This window comes from Calonectris borealis, chromosome 3, assembly GCF_964195595.1.
Source record: "Calonectris borealis chromosome 3, bCalBor7.hap1.2, whole genome shotgun sequence".
Lineage (NCBI taxonomy): Eukaryota > Metazoa > Chordata > Aves > Procellariiformes > Procellariidae > Calonectris > Calonectris borealis.
The window spans coordinates 60,682,959-60,693,635 of NC_134314.1; positions in this window are offsets into that span (position 1 = coordinate 60,682,959).

The window sequence follows — 10,677 nt, forward strand, 5'->3', positions numbered from 1 at the left end:
CCTCTTCACTGACAGAAAAAGAAATTTAGCGAGTCTGCCCATAACTGAAGCATCACTGTCAAGGACCTGAAATTAGGTGGGATGATTCCAGGTTTCTGTGATGAACTGCCGTGATCCATCTCCACTTAAATTTCTAGGTGCAGCTTCAGTAATGAGACATTTTAGTCATTGAAACTGTCCTTGCCCTGCCCAAGATTACACACTGCTACATACGGTCATGACGGTCAATGCTGCAAATGAGCCTAGCAGGTAGTCTTTCATGCACTTCATGATCATGTACCTTGGACGCGTATCCTAAGACTTTTTCCTAACTTTCACACTGACACAGTAGCTAATTATAAAAGCAAACTGTAAGCCTATCTGTTTGCCCTTGCCTGTTGCCAAGTAATGTTTGGTTTGACGTGTGACAATAGTATCAAGATGCTTGAACCAAGGTTGATATATAATAAGAGAATGATGTTAAGAGGAAACAATTGCAATAAGTAACTTTCCTCATAAGGAAAAGAATCAGAAAACTATACACAGTCTTAACATTTTAAATGCTTTTCCACTTTAGAAATAGCTTGTATGTTAGAGGATAAATTTCACTTTGTGTATTAAAACTACGGCCATCATTTCACTTTCTTTGATATTTATAACAAATAAAGAAATATGTAGCTCTCTTAACAGACTTACAAAAACCCAATAATATCTAGAGGGCTAAACATCCAGCCCTGAAAGATCAGATGAACCTTTCTTTTTATAAAAGAGAAGAAAAAGAAGAGGAAGATAATATACTTATAAACTATCCAAGTAAAGTTTTGGATCCGTGATTCCAGAGCTGTCTGTTTACTTTGTCTGTGACTTTGGTCCGGCCAATGTCTACAGCTATGCATAATTTTATATATTCTGACCTTTGTGCAGCCAATGACAAAGAAGAGGTAGCTAATGCAAAACCAGTTACAGATTCACACCCTAATCAGTGCAGCATCCTTTTCACCTTTGTACACCTTTTCAAGTTGTGATAACCTGACTAAAATTAACATACTTTCTCAGGCATCAGAAAGCAAACAAAAATGAAGCCTTGCTCAGAATATGTATAAATATTTTGTCTTCAGGATTTCTAGAGAAAAGCTGAATCCACCAATTCCAAAATTTCTGAAACCTTTTCCTAATTTAGCCATTTATTTTTATATGTGTTATGTTCAATTTTATATCCTAAATCCACAAGTTTTTAAATCAAGCTACTTAGAAGCATATGGGAGAGTTGAGCCGGCATTTTTATTAATGCTACTGCAGTACTGACAAGTTCCTAATATGCAATCTTTTGCATTTTAAATTCTACTTGGTTGTCAAACCCAGGCATATATTGGAATAGTCTGTCCATACATAAACTTCCTAAATTACCATTCAGTTGATAACATCATATTCTTTTGGAATTCCTAAGAATTGAGAATAGTTACTGTTTTCCTTGCTCAGCAGTCAAAGGAAATCCCCGTGGCTTCTACTCAAGTCACTGAAACATAGAGGAGAAAAAGAAGTGCAACTGTCCGATATTCGTGTACCTTTAATGTTAGACGATACGAGTTTGGATCTGGTTTGATGAAAGAGTGGTACCAATATCAAGGTGCTGAGTGTCTATTAATTTCTAATAGAGATGCACCATGGCTTCAAAAAAAAGCAAGAAAGCAAATCTCTTCATCATTCTCTCCAATTCATTTATGGCTTGCTCTTTCCACCCAACCTTCTGGAGGCATTTTTGTTCCTCATGACCCTTCAGCACTTTCTCTGGATGCCTCTGCCTGTAAAGAAAGATAGGATTGGCTTTTGATTTATCAGCTAAGTCCCTGGTGAGAATGAAAATACTTTTCCTGTTGTGGGTGGAGAAGGAGTGCTTGCAATGGCTTGACCTGCCCTGACAGCTCTCTGTTTAGTAACTTGTCTGAAATACTTGTTTTGGGATGTCAGCCATTTATCTCAATCAGTGTTGAAATTTTTAATAGGAGACTACTGGAAAACAACTTTCTGTTAGAACTGTTGTACCTTTACATAACAAGCAACAAAATACTTAATGTTCATATGGAAAAATCTGAAGCAGAATGGACAATAAATTTTAAAATTTTACTGACATTATGTATTATTGGGCCTTGTTTAATCACATTTCTAATTTAAATTAAAATCAGGGTCCTCATTGCATCCAGAAGAAAAAATACTTTCACCTCCACCATGTAGTGTACAAAGACGCAATAGCAGATTTAAGAGACAGTACAGCCTATTTCTGGATGGCAGATGCTCTAGTGTAATCATTATTCATTGGCTGCAGGGATTCTCAGGCAGGCTGCCAAACAGTCCATGTGCCTCTGCTTATTGCCACATTTCTTAAAGGTAGGCTTTTCAATTGGAAAGCGAAGAGACCATGTGTGATTTGCTATGCAGTTTTTGACAAGTAATTTTTAAAATTAAATGCTATGCTATTTTTTCTCATGGAGGAAACTTTGGAGAATGTGATCTGCCTCTCCAACAATCACACATTAAACTATAAAGCTCCACAGAACGCAACTATTGATAAGAAGAGAGAAAAACTGGAAAATGATTTACACCGGGCTGCAGTTCGGGCCCTTAGATAAGTGCATGCAAAATGTAATGCACATATCCACCATAAAGAGCAAGTGGTATATTCACTAATGCATTCCTTCTCCACTGCAAAGTGCTCTTACCAAGTACTCTTCATCTTTACCTAGACCTGTGTCTTCATCTATACTTTGTATAATATACCCCTCCCATACGGCAGTGGATAAAACACAGATCTACAGACGAGTCTAATTCCAAGATTTGATGGGCATGACAAACATATGGTTTGCATCTTCTAGACCCTATCTAAGATTTCACAGCTGTCCAGATCACCAGATCCTTAGGTCTTGATCTGTAGATATAGGATGTAGCCCTATAGGGATAAAACTATAGGATTTTGTCTTAGAGGAACTAGAATATGGTGAAAAGATGAATACATTTCTTCACTGCAAACTTGAAAGGCCCAATTTTCACATCTGAATGTCTAGAACCCATAAATCCATTTGTAACCTTCAGCTTATTTCAAGTTTGTAAGACTTGATTTCAGCACCTCCAAATGAAAATGTCATCTAGATATATAGATGTCTTAACAGGTACCTAGCTGGGCTTCCTCTTACTTCATGTGTGTGTCAGCAGTGTAAATGTGTGCATCTGAGCTGGTCATCTAAGCTCTTCTTTTAGACAGTCAAGGAAGAGGCTCCTGTAAGGTACTGCTTGTCTCTTCCTGAAGTAGATTTCGAAAGTAAATTTGTTAACCACACCCTAAAAATGCCTTTTTTTTTTTTTTTTTTTTTACATTGACAATAAAGAGAAGCTAGGGAACTAGCCCCATGTAGACATCTGCATTGTAGACATTGCACACACCTTGTATACTAGCCCACAGGGCTAATGAAACACAACCAAGCTTAAAAACTGGAAGCAAGAGGGACTGCCTGTGAGGAAAGACTGGAAGTGCTAACGCATTAACACAGCCTCATTAAGCTGTGACACAAGCCCTCCTTCATGTTCTTCAGCATCATAAGTACCAAGAAAGAAAAAGAAATTTTCTTGATCTGCTGGGGTTGCCCAGCTTTATCTACATCACTTGACTGGCAATAAGACTAGCTTGCCTGCAGACTGCTGGGATGAACCCATCTCTGAATGTGGGAGGAAGGAGACCAGAGGGTATACCAGCATCCCACCTGCACTGTAATGTGGCCCTGTAGGAGCCACTGCCACCTCCTGTGCTTGTACCCACTCCTGGAAACCCCCCTTCACCATGCCTCCTGCATCTATCCTGTGTTTCAGCACCTCATGAAGATTTTGTGATACATTACCAAGGGTCAGGAAGGCTGTGCTAAGACATATAGCTAGAAATAATGAAGTAGAAATAAAAACAAACAGAATAAGGAAGAAAAAAAGCTTCCTGACAGTGAACTCTCAACAGGCATAAAGGAGAAGCAGCTCATTACTTACAGACATTTTCTTCAGTGTCTTCAACACCAAAGGAGTTATGCAGCAGACAGACACACAGTGTGCTCACAGATTCCCAGACCTGGTTGATCAAAAGGTGTGAAGTCCCCTGACACTTCTGAAAATATCCCTGCAGGTAATCTGCTGCCTTAGCTACTTTAATAACTTCAGATGTCTGGCACTTTGCTCCACCTTCTTTAAACATACTAATGCACCTGCTCAACTCTCTTCACAAGATCTCCTCTGAAGTTCCATTTGATTATCGCTTTCCACAAAGTTACCAAGATACGAATAAAGATGTCCTGACTCTCATGTTCGCTCCCTTTCTGACTTATCCTCCCCTTTTATGAAAGCTGCTTAACTGAAGTTATTGGTTTAAATTACGTAGATCAAGTCTGCTAAGCTTTCAAACAATATTTTATGAGTAAACGTTGTCTTCCTCCCACTTGGAGAACACCACTTTGGTTTTCTTGCTTTTGCACCCTGATTGTTAAGGTTAGGGTATGCCTCAACAGAGATTTTTTTTTAGACCATGTAAAAAGTTAGGAATGTAAAACCTACAAAGGATGGAGAAGCTCCATTGTAGGGTATGATGCTGAATTGCCACAGGATAGATTAAAGTCATAGTGGCCAAAGCTGGGTTTCTGGGGGCTGCTGTGGGTTCTTCAGTTGGCAGGGATTTTCATGTGTTCATTACAGCAGGAAAGCATCCTACAGGTGAAGTGGTGGGACAGCAGATCTTTCCCATCCTTCTGCGAGCAGAAGGGGGTATTGGGGGTGACGAGGTACGTAAGGGAGAAAGGGGAAGGACCCATCGGTCAGGAACATCAGGAGCTCCAAGCTGCTGGCCCTGCTCCTCAGCTCCCCAGCTAAATAAGGGGTCTAAGATGTTTAGGAAGGAAGGAAAGGAACATCTCAGAACAAAAGCGTCTGTGAAATGTTCTCAGATGCCAAAGAAGTCCTTGTGGAAAAAAATAAAAATTAAAAAAAAAAGGGTTTGGGTCTGGTCTGAATGATTAAGCAGCTTTTTCCATCTCTAATTTCTATGACTTCATACTTGTGTGTTGAAATCCAGACTCCACTGAAACTGATGATGAAACTCCCACTAAATTCCAGGAGCCAGGCTTTTATCTTCAGTGTTTAAGGAGAACTTTTGCTAATTCTAAAAGTCCTAAGTGCTATTTGAGGAATTTCCAGCTGCCGTAAAAAACAGTGTTGTCTTCCTAGTAATACAAGCACAATTCCATTTGAAAAGAGATCTCTACAAATATACGTATTTGTGTAAGTATAAGACTCCCTTTCTGTTTCTTATTGTCTTTAACAAGAGACATTTCCACTGATCATTCTGAGAGTTAAAAACTAGTTATCTTACAGATGGGTAACTAAACCTTAATGGAATCAAAGATTGGCTCTCCAAGTTTATTTGGTCTATATGCTGCCTATCAACTTTTTTCAGACTGACAGTTCCTGCTGCTCACAGCTGACAGCCTGAAGTGAAGCTCGCAGGCTCCACCGGTCTATAGCTACAAAGGGAATAAGTGAGATCTGCAGGGAATTTGGAGAAGCCAGTTTGTTCCACACAGACGTGCCCATTGCAACTGCTATGAAATGTGGAAAGCAGGAGAATACTTTAAATGCTCCTTCTCTCTCCATGCTAGACTCTCTCCTCAGCACCACTGCAGTGCAGATGTCCTTCTGGGTTTGGTTTCTTTCCCTGGCTGAAAAAAGGTCACACCACGTCTCCCATGTTCCTGCAACTCTTTCATTTTCGGGAACTAATGAGAGGAATGCAACGTATCATTTCCCTTTAGCTGTAGCAATTTAACCTTTAGTCTTAGGAATGAAATATTCATGAACAGGGTAAGAAGGAACGAGTGTGAGTGGATCTCTGTGGTTTAGTGCCTCTCCCTTGATGATGGAAAGGAGAGTGAGAACCTTCTCAGAGGCAGGAGGGTATTCAATAATGCTCTCGCTTCTTGAATGCTGTCACCCACAACACGTTCTCTGAAAAGGGTGAGAAGGACTCTTACCTCTTCTACTTGTCATGAGGGGGAATGGCTAACGACACTGCCTTGCACAGACCTGGTTTGTGTAGGCATTTTCTCACCTTTGGGTAAGGAAGGCAAAGCAATATCCAGCCTGTGGATCCCAGGATCACTCAGAGCATCAGTCACTTGGACTTTCTGGGCTTTCTGATTTTCTTAGGACACATATCCTTCTCATACGTTTCCCTTTTCACAAATGGCAGCAGGCACTGGAGTATTTCCAGTCCATCCTCTGACTGGAAATGCTCAAGCTTCCAGTTCTGTTGCGTGGACCAGCATCAGTCTTAAAAGGGAGGGCAGGCCTATGTTTCCTCATCTGTGCCCAGGTTTCCACTTCCTCCCATGCCACCTGGGTAGCCTTGGACAAATGGTCAATCTCAGACCCCAGGAAGCAGCAAATGCCTAAAGCAAATCAAAAAAAGTTAGGTGTTCTGAGTCATCCTAGTGTGTAATTAAAGAAAACAAAAAATATGTGTGTCGCAAGGGTGACAGGTTGCCACAGCTCAGCCCAGCACCGCATGGTTGTGCTTGCTGTTGGCTTTATCCAGGAATCGTCATTTGGTAGGACTCCTTTCCACATCATCTGTATGGCAGAGTCAATGTCACTTACTGTCCTTTCTCGCTGTGGTGGTTTGGATAATATCTGCATAGTTTCATTCCTACAAAATACTAGAGACTCTTGACATTGATTCTTTGCAAGACACTTTTCCAGGTTCTTTCATTTTTAATTCATTCTCTTCCTTGACTGCCTTGAATGTTCCCATGTGGTTATAATTGCTTTTAGCGAATCCATGTTCCTTAAAAGAAGCATACAAGTCAGTACGCTGGCGCGGCCCACAACAGACAGATTGCAAAGTTGTGTTCAAGTTTGTTGAGGTTTCGTTCTTTACTGACAGAACTGGAAAAGGGTATATGAAAAGAGCAAAGCTAACTTTAGAAAATCCTTGTGACAATTGTTCCATCCTGCAAATGCCAATTTACTGTGCCATTTTCTTCATCTGATGTGTAAAATGGCGAGAAAAAACAGATTTGATCAGAACCATGTGCACAGCAATATGAATAACAGATTATATGAATATCATTAATAATCTTTCTATCAAAGGGTCGGGGCTTTTTTTCTTTAGTTTTCCATTTTATATAAATTACCATTATTGCCTGTTTTTTTCAGACATCAAGGCCTCCTAAAAAATCCTTAGATAAGGATTGAATTTAGCAACCATAAAGCAAAGCAGATACCTGTTGATGGTGACGTAGAAGGAACACTGTTGTGCAGAAAAAAATCTTGTATGGCAACCAGCCTTCAATCTACATTTCCCAAGGTAAATAACTGTAAGACTACAGTTTTTGACAGCTCTAAATTTATTCCTGGATCCCTCTTCTATAGGTATTTAACATGAGACATATGAATTGATCAAAACACACACCAACCTTCCACAAGTTGCGAAATAATTAAACCAATATGCCTTAGATTATCACCATATAAATTAGTAATACATCATTGTCTCAAATGAATTTATATCAATTTGGATGTGCTGCAAGTCTGGCCCAACAAGCAAAAATTCCCTGCTCTGGGGAAATTCCTTGGCATCAGCGCTATCCATATTCTAAGACTCAGCAATTAGTTGCTTGTGTTTAAAACAGCAAAGAAAAAAATCATGAAATTCATGGAAAATAGCTTTTCCCCACAAATGCTTGCAGAATATTCTGAGAGAAGATCTTTGAGATGCTAACAGTAAAATAGCATGAGACAGAAGAAATATTTTTGACCGGAAAAATCAGCAAGAAAACAACCAAAATGATCTCTTGCGTGTAACAGAAAACAGAAGTGCCAGGGAAGCTTTTTGCCATATAACAGACTGGTTTCTAGCAAGAAGGAAGAGCTGAAGAATGATGGTTTATGTAAATAAGTCAAGAAAATAGAGACTAATAAATTAAATGTCATTAACAAAAAGTGTAAATAAATCCCATGTTTATATTTGGATGCCAAAAAAAGTACTGACACTTAAATGAAAAAGGGTGTTTCCATTGCTATCAATACTGCAATACCTTAGCAAATTGCCTAGAAAATCATCCAAACAAGACAGCAAAGCCTCCCTGTCCTTACTGGAATCATATTCGCTGGAGAGAACTACAGTCACACTATTAAACAGAATTAAAGTTGCTATGGCAGGTTTAGTGGCCAAACAGCAGATAATACGTTAGAAATATATAGTGTATTTGTCAGCTAGACTGTGGCTTTCTGAACACTTCCAAACTATAGACATGGCAAAAAGCTTCCAGGAAACAAGATCTCAGTATATTTCCCAAAAAACCCAGACAAAATATGGAAAGATATTTATGAAAGGCTTAGATTTCCCTCTTTTGTATATTAGTGTTTGGACTCCATACCCATGAGAAGCCCAAAGAATGTATAACTTACAAGCTAATATGCCATCTTCGTGTGCAATGAATCATGATATGGATAAGTTTTGCAAATCTCTGTACAAGAAAGTGTGCTGGAATCAAGGTTGTCTGGGAGAGCACTTGGCTTCCTTTCCTATGAGACCGTCCCTTCCCTGCGATCCCCTGCCTTGTCCACTACAAACTTGTCATATTCTGCAGCAAAGGAGCCAGAAACCCCAATGAATAAAAACTGTGTTCTTACCATATGATTCTGTTTGAATCTTAGCATATGTATGAGGGCCTGCTTAACCTCTTGATCTGGTTTAGCAAAAAGAGGAGGAAAGGAAAGAGGAAAAGTGAAACAATGAAATAATAAAGTGAAGTGAAGTGAAGTGAAATTAAATTAAATTAAATTAAATTAAATTAAATTAAATTAAATGAAAGAAAAAGGGAAAATTTGGAACTTCAGGTAGATTTCTCAGTGTCTTCTTTAACAAGCGTCTTATGGAAGCAAGCTGCCACATGTCTGTGAGAATTTTGGTTTTTTTTTTCCTTGTTAAGCAATTTTTTTTTTTTTAATTGGGATAACTTCACAGTAGCTTGGTTTATAGTGTGGACCGATAAGCAGCTTCCCCTGGCCTACCTGAAAGAGTCATGAGCTGCAGTGCAGGATGAGAAGGGGTAATGAGGTAATGAGTGTGGGGAAAGGAAGTAGAGAGTATGCGTACAATGGCTTTGCCATCAAAGTTGTTGTTCATGTAACTGTCCTGAGGAAATATGATATTCTAACTATACATTTCAGATATTCTTAAAAATTTTCTGAAGAAGCTGTTGTTTGTGTTGTTATTTTCAGTTCCATTCTCTTGGGGATTTCCAGAGCTACAAGTAAATCCACACACAGCCTTTCGGAAAACTTGGAATCACCTTTTCTAAATTACTCCCATTCTTGCTCTAATGAATAAAGCTGAGAAAAAAATGGTATTTCTGCTTTATAAGAAATGTAGAAGTTCTGTTATTAGCTTTAATTTAGAATTGCAACAAATGTATTTTTCAATTTCCTATGAAATGCAATTTTTAAAAAATGTTTTAATACTTATTTTGTCAGCATGGCAAAATGTCATATCAGAAGTGCAAGGATTTTTGAAATCTTTACTAAAACTTGGGTTTAGGCAACACATGACAAAGCTCAGTGGCATCTGTAATTTGTGTAAACCTAAGAAATCAGTTGTGCCATACACGACAAATAGATACTTCATCAGTTTCAGTGAGGCTTCCTATAAGAGTGGGAGCTGCTTCACTGATTAAAGGAAAGACAAATACTGAGTTCTGTTCTCAGATATATTAACACAAAACTGGAATGATTCCAGTTAAAGTCAATCAAATTACTTTAGCTCCCCAAAGAAGTTGCACTGTAATGCAATTGATATCATCCCTCAATTTTCACTCATGTGGAACATAAGAATACTGTCCACAATCTGCAAGTCTCTTCTAAAAAACCTATTCATACAAATCTATACACAAGTGGAAAAGATTTTTGAGACTTGCATTTAATCATTTTGCTCTCTGAATTATGAAGGTTTCCTGCATTGTATCATGGCCATGCTTTGCATACCAAGAGATATTAGTAATGGCCATTAAAGTATCCTGTCATTTAAAAAAAAACAAAATTACAAAATCGTCATGACATTTGACAGGATTACCATTTGCAAGAAGAGAATTACACAAATGCAAGAAGCTGAAAGGGTCATCACTTTCTTTATTTCTTCATATTCACTTCATTGGATACTAATCTTCCTACCGTGTTTCCAACACAGGGAATTATGTGGGGGAGACTTTCAAAAGTGTTTTCTGTCTACTATTAATTGGCTTCTGTTGATGTCCATGAATTTAGACATTCACTTTAATAGCAGACTTTGTCCAACATGAAGCATATTTGAAAATCGCTTCTGCAAGTTACTGGGAACTTACTAGTTCTTACGAGTGACTGGGAAAAATGTTTTCCTCAGGCTGAGCCCTTCTTTGGTTAAGTATTGTCTCAAAATAGATCCCACAGTGGGACAAATGTGTTTGTTGCTTAGATATGGTCTGCCAGATTTTCATGTGGAATATTTCAAGCCGAGGAGGGAGAATGACCTGTACCGTGCAAGTTCTTCATGGGCGTTTAACACCCACAGTTTGAAATTCTAGCTCTGTTTATTTTCTCAAATAAAAACCAAGTGCTTGTTTCTGGGTCCTAGGTTTGGACCAG